At 55.5% G+C, this 9,760-nt stretch overlaps 1 long non-coding RNA gene across 2 annotated transcripts; it reads left to right on the top strand.

Annotated features, from left to right (window-relative positions):
- The first annotated feature begins 3,753 nt into the window (after positions 1–3,753).
- Positions 3,754–8,550, top strand: LOC119718214 (uncharacterized). 2 transcript variants are annotated; one of them, XR_005269049.2, is made up of 4 exons: positions 3,755–3,877; positions 6,113–6,206; positions 7,976–8,094; positions 8,312–8,550. It is a non-coding gene; the product is annotated as an uncharacterized lncRNA (long non-coding RNA). The 2 variants fall into 2 exon arrangements; XR_011812395.1 differs by lacking the exon at positions 6,113–6,206 and having other exon boundaries at positions 3,754–3,877.
- Positions 8,551–9,760: the final 1,210 nt, after the last annotated feature.

Raw genomic sequence — 9,760 nt, 5'->3', positions numbered from 1 at the left:
AAAGCCATGTTCGTCTGTCTCCTATGCAAAGACAGGTCAGTTTAGATCAGTAAAAATGTGATCAATAAAACATTTTTTTTTCCATATTAGCTAGTTCTGGAGAGGGTCATTATTGATTACAGAAAGAAAAAGTCACTTGACTGATGAGCAAGTGAGTGGAGCGAGCTCCAGGATGCTCAAGAAATCCTAACAGTGCCTGCACGCAGTGCGGCAATGCCTCCCCAAAACGAGTAAATACAGGCAAAAAACAGCACTCAGCGAGAGCAGTATCACGTTCCTTGGCTTTGCTTCTGCCTTTAAGTCCTGATTTTGTGTTGAAGCATTTTGGAAATACACCCAAACAGGGAGGACGTCTGTCTTTGGCACTTGCAAAGCCTGCATGTCCCTGGTCCCCTGGACTTCAGTGTGTGGGCACAGGCTGGGCAAGGCGAGGTGGGACCAGGAGTATCCCTGGTGTATGAACGCCCACCATGGAGCTCCTCGCCTTGTGAAGGGCTCTGCTCAGCAAATCTTACCCCAACACCGAGTCCTGACTGGAGGCAGGAGCCAGTCTCCATACAGATTGATCAGGGCACTGCAGTTTCACATTTAGGAATGCGATGGCCTCGCTGGCCTCTTAGGAAGAGAAGGAAAGAGTTCAGAGGGTTGTGTTTCGCCTGCAGGATGTCATCCTGGTTCTTCCTCCTAGGGCTTCGTGTGGCCCAACCTGGCGTCAGTCACTGTGTGGGGTTGTCTGCCTTAGAGCCACCCCAGCGCCTGGAGGGGGCTCTCAGACAGATGGTTTTACTGTTCAGGTCGCTCTGCGTGGAGCCAGGAGTTGGGCTCGACGATCCTCGTGGGTCCCTTCCAGCTTGGGATATTCTGTGAAGCTGCGATTCTGTGACTCAGGCCCAAATCTGTGCTGTAAAAACCAGGAATAACCGGGAGGGGAGTGAGAAAACCTTGATAGCTCCGAGCTTCTGATCAGAGCACATAGAGGAGCCCCGCGCTGGGCTGCCCTCGCGCTGCTTTTGTTATTGCATCGGGCTCTTGGCTCCCCTCCGCGTGTACCAAGGTCTAAGAGCAGCGTGTCCGTGGGGGAGGCGTTGGGCAACACAGGCGCTGTTTCATCCCTCGCTCTCAGTGCTCTTGCGGAGGGAGAGATCGTCTTGTGATCAAAGCACAAGACCAGCAGTCAGACGATGTGGGTTACGGCAAGGTTTGATTTGCCAATGTCAGCTCACAGTCCTGGCACCTCCGAAGGCAGGGGCTGTCGGGGAGCCTGAAGCTTGCCTGCTGCCCCGCACGGAGCGAGTTTGGGGGTTCTTGTGCCTCTTGTGGAATGAGGAACTGCCTGGCAGGCCTAGCAAGATAATGTACCAGTTTTTGGGGCGAGGAACACTTGGTGGCCTTAGCCTGAAGCTTTACAAATGGCCTGAAGGCCTGATGTGTGCCGGGCAAGGGGTAGAGGAGGGGGAAGATGGAGAAGGTCCATCCAGGTTGTCTGCACGTGCACCCCAAGCGAGAGGGCACCTGCAGAGTGCAGGTTTATGGTCTTGCCATAAAACCCTGTGAATGAGGCAGTGAAAATCCAAACTCAGCCCTGAAAGTCAACAGATCTCCTTCGTAAAGCACACGTCCTGATCCTGTGCCATCGGGTCCTGCAGGGACCGGGGAGCCACATGCTGGTGCTCCGGGCACAGCAGGGAAGGGGGCAGCGCATCTGACCGAGCTTCTGCATCCCCTGCACGGCACCGGGGCAGGAGGACGGCTGCCCAGGTCCCTGCATTGGCTCTAGGGTGTAATAGGACTTCTGTGGGTGAAGCTGAGTGTCTCGGGGAGCCCAGCTGGCAGATTAGGGGGCAGGTCCCTGGGGGGAGCTGAACCCAGCGTTTCCGCACGCTGCCGATCGCGGCTCTCCGGCTGCGCCGTTTGGCAAGGAGCTGTAGCAGCCTTCAAGAGCCGGAGCTAGATCCCCGCCTTCCCGCCAGCAGCTGCGATGGGTCCTGGCACAGGAGGCTGCTCAGTTTTTCCTAAATCTGGCTGAGCAGTCTCCCGGGAAATGGGAGTCAGCTTGCTTGCCATCCCGCCCGCATCAGTCCAAGAGCAGCAGGTGGGGAGTCGAAGTCCCTCCTGAGCTGAAGACAGAGAGAGGAGCTTTTATCCTCAAACATACGCATTTTGAAAATTTCATGGGGAAAAAAAAAAAAAAAAAAAAAGAAAGAAAGAAAAAAAAATAAGTTTTCTTATGGAAAAAAGAATTAGTAGATTGAATTGGCTCCTCTGTGTACAACGGGGTAAAATTTGAGGAGGTGCACAAAGAGAAAGGAGGGAGAAATCCCTGCTCAGAAGGCCCCGTGGGGCTTCAGGTGGAAGAAGGGGCTCCTGCCATGGAGATTTAGGGAAATGCCAGCCTTGCCAGCAAGGAGCTCAGCCGAAAGCCTTCAGCCCTGGCCCTGCAGAGGGCTTTGGGGCCGGCCCCGATGCCGTGGCCCTGCCTGTGCCGTGGCAGCCCCGCATTAGGCTTCGGGCACCCGCCCTGCGCCGCCCGTGGGAAACCCGCGCGGCTCCAAACCACGGGTCTTGTGATTATTATTATTATTTTGTTTTAATTCTTATTATTTCAGTCCCATGATTTTGTTTTCACTGTTTCTAATTCTTCGCCTTGGGGAAGGGAGGCAGGGAACAGCGCAGGGTTTGTACTGCTGTGGTTTTTTTGGGTGTTGTGGGCCACAATCTGAATTTTAACTGACAAGGCATTGCCATCCAGACTGCGGGAGGCAGATGTAGCGATAAACGGCGGTAATGCAGCTTTGGAGGAGCTGTGTTTGCAGCACAACCAGCGGTTTCACTTCGTTTCACCATTTCACTTCTTTCCTTCTCTTTATCCAAGCAGTGAAAATCAATCAATCATCAGTCTCCCAGCAGAAATCGCGGCATTGTGCTCACTTCAGGGCAGTTGCTAGGACATCTTGGTGGAGCGCAAGAATGTGCTTGGCCAATGGCAGGTAAAGATTAAATCCTGCACCATGCTGAGTTGTCAGAACTGGAGGGATTACATTATTTCTAGGTAATTTAAATGGCTCCGAGAGATAGAGTTTTAAACTTGCGTGGTATTTTTCCCTCTAAAAAGTCCCAGAGCACTTCCCTGGCAGATTGGGAGGGAGAAACTGTCCCCAGAGATAAAATATGACAGGCGAGCGATAGCACCCGCAGTAGAGTAAAGCAAAGCCTTGTTTGAATGCCAGGGGAAGGGGCATCCAGGCAGACGTACATACACGTGCCCACGCCACACGCCCTCGTGAGCAAGGCACGAAGAAGAGTTCAGCTTTGGGGTCTGCATGAAGGTGGGCTTGGGGGGGGCTCCGTGTGCCGGCCCCACTGCCCACCTCCCCATCCCGATCCCCCATCCCATCCCCTCCGCCCTGCCACGTCCCCTGCTCTGAGTCACCGGCCCTGCAGCTGCGCTCGCTGCGTGGCCTGCGTCAGGCCCCGGGGTTTTCCGCGCCTTGCAATCAGAAAGAAATCAGCTGGGGCTGCGGTGGTGGGGGATCGGGATGGTGAATGTCCCGTTGGCGACGTGGCCGTGCTCCCACCTCCGCTGCAGCCTCCTGTGTCCTCGTGCCCCCTTGGCAGGACGGGGTGGCAGCATCACCACCCCTCAGGTGGTGGGGGAACGCTGTTACCCTCAGCTAAGCAGCACAGACCCCTCTGAGTGCCATCGTTATCCCTAATTTAACACAGGCTGGGTTGTGCTTAAAGAGCACGAGCGAGGCCTGGATGAGCCTGCAGCCCCAGCACACCACAGCTTGTCTCCTGAAAGTTTCTTCACCGCTTTTCTCAGGAACACGCAGAATGGAAATAGGAGCTCCTGCCAGGGAATTTCCACCCCGAGTCGGTAACGTTTGAGCTGTGCGAATGAGATGCCAAAAGAGTTGATTTTTCTTTTATTTTTCTGGAAAGTTGGCCCTGTAGGGGTGTGGTGTGGTTGCGGGTGTGGTGGCACTGGTGCTGCACCGAGCTGGGCTCCTCAATGCTGCTCAGGGGGGAAAAAAAATATGGCAAGGGGTGTCCCTGGAGATGTCAGGGCACCCCTTCAGCACCAAGCATGATGAGTTTTGGAGCTGCTTTCTGGTGGAGACAGCTCTCAGAGCTTTCCTTGCAAGCAGGGAGGCAACATCCATATTTTAAAAGCTCACAGCAAACCGAAAACTACAGCTCTCCCACTGAGTTTCTGAGGAAGTGACTCTCAGCTGCAAACAGCTCTGCCTCCGAAGCGCACGAGTGGCGTGGAGGAGGTCAGGGCTGCCAGCTGCGGCGGGGCCGCTGCTCGGTGTGCTGACACACTCCTCACAGGGCCTCGCTGGCAGGCTGGAGGTGGCTGCACGACGGAAGACGGGGCTAAATAAAGGTCTGCCACCTCCGTAATTCCGGCAGCTGAATTTCAGCACGGTATCTAGTCACAACGTGACATATCTGCTCGCATTGAGGAGCCAGCCCCGAACCTCTCTAATTTTGGCAGTGCTGGGCGGCAGCCAAAATGATTAATGGAGCGATCTCTGCTAAGGTGGGTTGTTCCCGAGGTAGCCTGCCGCAGATCTTCCCTGCACCTATCTGTGCAGATCATCTGCAGCAAGCCCTGGTTCTGGTTAGCTGACATTAATGTAATTTATTTCAAAAACCTGGCTTCGGGAGGTGCCTTTTGCAGTGAATTTGCATCTGCAGGATGGAAATCCACGCAGTGGTGGGGCCCCAGCATCGGGCTGTCCTGGCACTGTGGTTTCCAGTGAAACTGGGGCTGGGGCACCCCGGCAGCTCCTCGCTGCTGGCTGGGAGCCCAGTGAGCACTCCCCTGGGATGCCTGTCAAGACCAGTGTAGTGTTTTTAAAGAGTGGCCAAAATCGAAGGGCTTCAGCCAGCTGTTTGTGCCACTATTTTATTTATTTTTCCTTTCGTGTGCTGCTCCCAGTTGCCCTCGTCTCAGTGAGACCGGGGAGAGGAGCGATGTCCCAGCACCTCCTCAGGAGGTGCAGAGACCCTGTGTGAGGAGATGAGGGAAGGGGTAGCACAGCTGTGCCCCCGTGGTGGTACAAAAAGGGATTTGGGGAGGTTTAATGGTGTCTTGGAGTGAGGTCTGAGCCAAAACTGCTGTCCTGGGTTGTTGTCCATGTTATAGCTGAGGTCTGACTTGGGCCTCCCAGCCCCGCAGGGTGCCCCCGCCTGCCCTGGCCGAGCTGTAAGGTGTCCTTGGGGAGTTTTGGGGTACCCAGTGCCTCGCCAAAGGGCTGCAGTATGTCACAGCTCAGCCCTGGGGCCCTCTGAGCACCGCAGAGCTCACCCGATGGCAGGCTTTGAAGGGCAAATGTCCAGGCACAAATGGTAGGGTGGTGGAGAACGGGGCAGAGGGAGCCCTGGGGCAGGAGCTGGGGCAGAGCTGCAGGGACCTGGGCTTCATCCTGGAAGGGCTCGGGAGGGGACATCTGGCTCTCCAGGAGAACCAGGGGGTGCTGCTGGGTGTCAGGAGAAGCAGGAGAGGCCCGGCTGCCTGGGCGAAGGTCTCTGAGGGGTGCTTCCAAGGAGGACTTCCCCCGGGAGGAAGAGAGAGAAGGGCCTGGAGAAGATCCAAGCCCTCTTCTGAGAAAGAGGGTGAGGCCAGACAGGGTTGGTTCGGGACTTTGTTTGGGTGTGCTTGGAACTGCGTGGAGCTGGGGAAGCACCGGGAGCGGGAGGATGAAGATAAGCTGCGGGCTGCGGTGCTGGATGGAGCCGGGCCCCGGGCTGCTGGCGGGGGTGAATCACCCACCCACACCTGCAGAAAGCACCTTGCTGCCTGGATTTGCAGCTATCTCTGCTGAACTGTTGGTTTTTTTTTCTTGATGTAAATAGGAAATGACTTCTGCAGCTGAGCCTTTGTGGGCACAGGGCTATAAAAGGCACTGCCATTTTACATACCACATCTCCGCCTGAGAGAGAGGAAGGAGGCTCTGCTATTACAGCGACAGAGTTAATACGCAAATATATGTGGCTCCATAGGGCTTGAATATCTTCTGGAAGCAAAATAGTTATGAGGGCTGAGTCCTTTCCCTGCTCTGCATGACTTAAAAAATAATAAAGTTGTTTTTATTTCACGCAGGGAGTCCCAGAGCCCAGCTGTTTCCACGTAAGGCTGCAGCTTGTGAGGACCGAGCATTGCCCCCGGGCCTGGACGCAGCCAGGTTTTCTTCCAGGCTTCTGTCTGGGCTTGTGCTTGCCGGGGGAGGCTCGGGAAGGCTGTGGCCCGTAGCCCCTCGGTGCAGAGGGCAGTGCTGAGGATGGCAGGGGGTGCTCGAGGCCCCGCGGTGCTCGCCGCTGGCTGTGGGAGGTCGCTGGTGGCGTCCTGCTGCGCCCATGGGCGAGGGCCTCGCGGCCGTCAGGGTGCATCACCGGGGGGTGATTCAGCAGCTTTCTAGAAACGCCAGGGCCTAAAAGAAGCGAAGAAGGAAGTTTTCCTTCTGTGTCTCATTGTGTGTTAAGAAATAAGGCAGCTTGGGCTGTCCCTTTTAGGGAAAAGGGAAATTTGGCACAAAAAAGCCCCTCCCTACCTCCACACATCTCCCCACCGCATGCCTCCGCTTTGCTATTCACTTGTTTTGACATAAAGTACTTTCCCCGAAAGATATTAGTCACAACTTTGGCTTCCACCAGCCAACTCTTCACCTTCCTCAGAACAGCCTGGAGCGGTGAGGTTGGTGGGTGCGATGGCGCTGGGGCGGGGGCTGCGTTTAGCACCCGTGGGAGGCTCCGCGCCGAGGGTCGGGAGCCCCAAATCTGCCGCCTGCGGGGCCAGCACAGGCTGCGAGAGGGGACCTAGGGGATGTGCCAGCAGGAGAGAGGGGCTCGGGCTGCCCCCTTGAAGATGACAAGGTGTGAGGACACAAAGCTGGGACACCAGCGAGTAGCGTCATGGGGATGCTTACGTTAGCTTTGCCCAAAAAGGCTGGAGCGGTGGCTACAGCACAATGTTGACTAATCCATGCTGATGGGTGTCAGATTGGAATTCTCTGCCCCAAATCCTGTTTTCTAGCAGGAACTGCTTTCCCAAGCAGCTCAGCACCAAGGGGAGGAAAACCAGAAAGCGGCGTGTTGGATCAGCTGCGTGCTCCCGAGGGTTCCTGTGAAGGCAGGAGCTCTCGCTTCTCGTGTTTACTTCAACACAGCCCTAAAATATTCCCAGCCCGTAGCAGATGCACACATGAGCAAGCTTGTAGTCGCTGTGGGATGGAGGAGGCAATGAGCCCTGTCATCCCCTACCCTTCCTCAAGTAATTATCGCGCGCTTCGCGCCCTAATGAGAACTGCTCCATTTTCCTATCCTTCCACTCCGCTGCTCCTTCCTCACGGCTGCTGCTCAGAGGTCTCCTTCATAAAGCTGATCTGGCAAAGGGGTTATATTTTATTTTAAAAAAGATAAATCATTGGAAATCTGCAGTGTAGCTGTGCATTATCATGCCCATGACCTGCTAATTGGGTAACAGGTCCATGAGGATGGTGGTGCAGGATGAGGGGCAGAGCACAGCGAGGATGGCAGTGGGATGAGGAGCCTCCAACAAGGGCTTCCATGGGATGCTGACAGAAATAGGGAAGCAACAAGTCCCTGCAGCCACGTGAGACTGAAGGAAAGTGAGCAGGTACCGCTAACACGAAGCCCTCTGTGAAACAAACCCAGGCTGTGGGCAGGATGCCCCTGGGGAGAGGGATGGGGGCAGCTCGGGGAGGTGGTGCTGCAGTGGGCAGCGGGGCAGGGCAGGCTGGGGTTAAAGCATCTGGTGCAGATGTTCTGTCCCCAGGCTGTGCGCAGCACTTGGTGGGTCTCAGGCACTTTATGCCTATAGATAGAAGTGATTTATCTTGGCCCCCCTCTCCCCAAAAGAAACAGCTCAGGAAGGAAGCAACAAACTCCATCCCTCTGCCAGGGATGGTCCCTGCTCAGGAGTGCTTTTTGTGGCTCTCTGGTGCAGGCAGGTCTGCAGGAGGCAGAGGAGAGGCGTGCTCTGCATGCGAGGCCCTTCAGCCTGCGACCACAGCTCAGCCCAGCCCCTGATGGACCTCTCCTGCTCCAAACCCTGCGGAGAAGCAGGTCAGTGCACACACACAGCTCCTTGAGCACAACTTGGGGTGCTGAGCCACACCTGTAGAGAAAAGGGGCTTCCACGTAGCTGGGTCTGAAGGCTCCCAGCAGCTCGGTGCCTGCATCCTGCAGAATCTGCCTTCCTACAGCAGGAGAACCGCCTGGCTGCTGGGGCTGCTGCCAGTCAGGCAACTGCTGATTTCCACCCCCTGCATCCCATTCCCAGGGCTGCATCTCCCAAATCTGCTCTGCCACGGCTGTGAGTCGGTGCCAGAAGAGCTGAGAACAGGCAAACCTGGGATAAGCACTGGGAAAAAGGGACTGGTGAGGCTGGGAAGGGGCTGCCTTCTCAGAAATGCTGCAAGCCCAGCCCAAAATCCCTCTTGCTCCTGCAGCTGCACACAGAGCTGTGGGCTTCCCCTCTGTAACTGCGAAGGAGAATGCAGTGCTGTGGGACCTGTGGGCGAGCTGGGGTCTGGTGGCTTCAGCCAACAATGTGGCTGGCTCAGGGATTCCGGGGAAAACTCAAAAACCCTGAAAAGCTGGGAAACAGGAATGCAGAGCAGGGCAAGAGAAAATGAGACAAAGTCATCGCTTCCCAAAACCTTCACAGTGAAGGAAACACCTCCCACTGTCTGGAGGATCCATGGGAATATTATAATATTTGTTCCAAAAACATGACTGGGTGGATCCAGAATTACTGACGCAGGCACAGGCAGCTAATTGAATTCATACGTAGGAACCCTGGACACCATCTGGCCTCAATAAAACGTGGGTCCGTAGCTGCTTCGTAGCAGATGGTTCTTCATTTTCATAATCTTAAATCAAAAGATCATCTTTATATCTGGAGATCAAAGGCACCTAATGTCTCTCTGGTCAAGGTTTATAAAGCGAAACCTCTCTCTGTCTTGGCTGACGTGAGAGTCAGACAGGGTTTTCCCCTGGAACATTTGCCGAGGGTCCAGGCAGTGACATCTGGGCAGCAGCTGCAGATGCGCTCAGCTCCTCAGGGCAGGGACTTGGTTTTCATTCTGCAGTCATGCAGTTCATAAAATCAGAAGGGACAGTCGTAATTTTCTTGTGTGGCCATTTCTGTTTCCCCACGTTACCGGGATGTATCCCCCGTGATTTATTTTTTTAATGATGAAATTATTCTTTCTTCCCTTAGAAAAAACCGCTCAGAGCGTTGCCTGACCCGTGGGCTGTTTGTCCTGTGCCAAGCCCCACCGCGTGGCCGTGCCAGGCCAGCCCTGTGCCCCTGCTCCCCTGGGAGAGGAACCTGGCCAGGACCACAGCAAGCCCCTGCTCGGCTCCAGGTGTGTGCAGGTGGGGAGCACTTGGCAGCAACGGGGAGAGGGGAGAATAAGAATACCTAAGAATAAGAGGTGTGTGGTTGCTCGGAGCACCCTGGGTACAGGTTATAACAAATGGAGCCCTGCAGCCTGCTCGTGTCCCTCCTTCGGACCGTGGCTGTCTGCTCGCTGGTGCTCGGCTCTCATCAGCTGGGAGGTGCAGGGAAACTGCCTCTGTTCCGTGCCGGGGCTCTTTGCACATCAAACGCCGCTGCCTGTGGTTGATGTTTGCGCCACGAGCAGCAGGCATCTCCGAGGGGGCTGAGGAGGAGAGAGCCAGCACTTCCCTGCCATTGTGTGGGTTTCGCCTGCAAACCTCACCG

The sequence above is a fragment of the Anas platyrhynchos genome, chromosome 13 (genome assembly GCF_047663525.1).
Source record: "Anas platyrhynchos isolate ZD024472 breed Pekin duck chromosome 13, IASCAAS_PekinDuck_T2T, whole genome shotgun sequence".
Taxonomy (NCBI): domain Eukaryota; kingdom Metazoa; phylum Chordata; class Aves; order Anseriformes; family Anatidae; genus Anas; species Anas platyrhynchos.
Note: the sequence above shows the minus strand (reverse complement) of the source record. Positions and strands in the feature narration are given on the sequence as shown.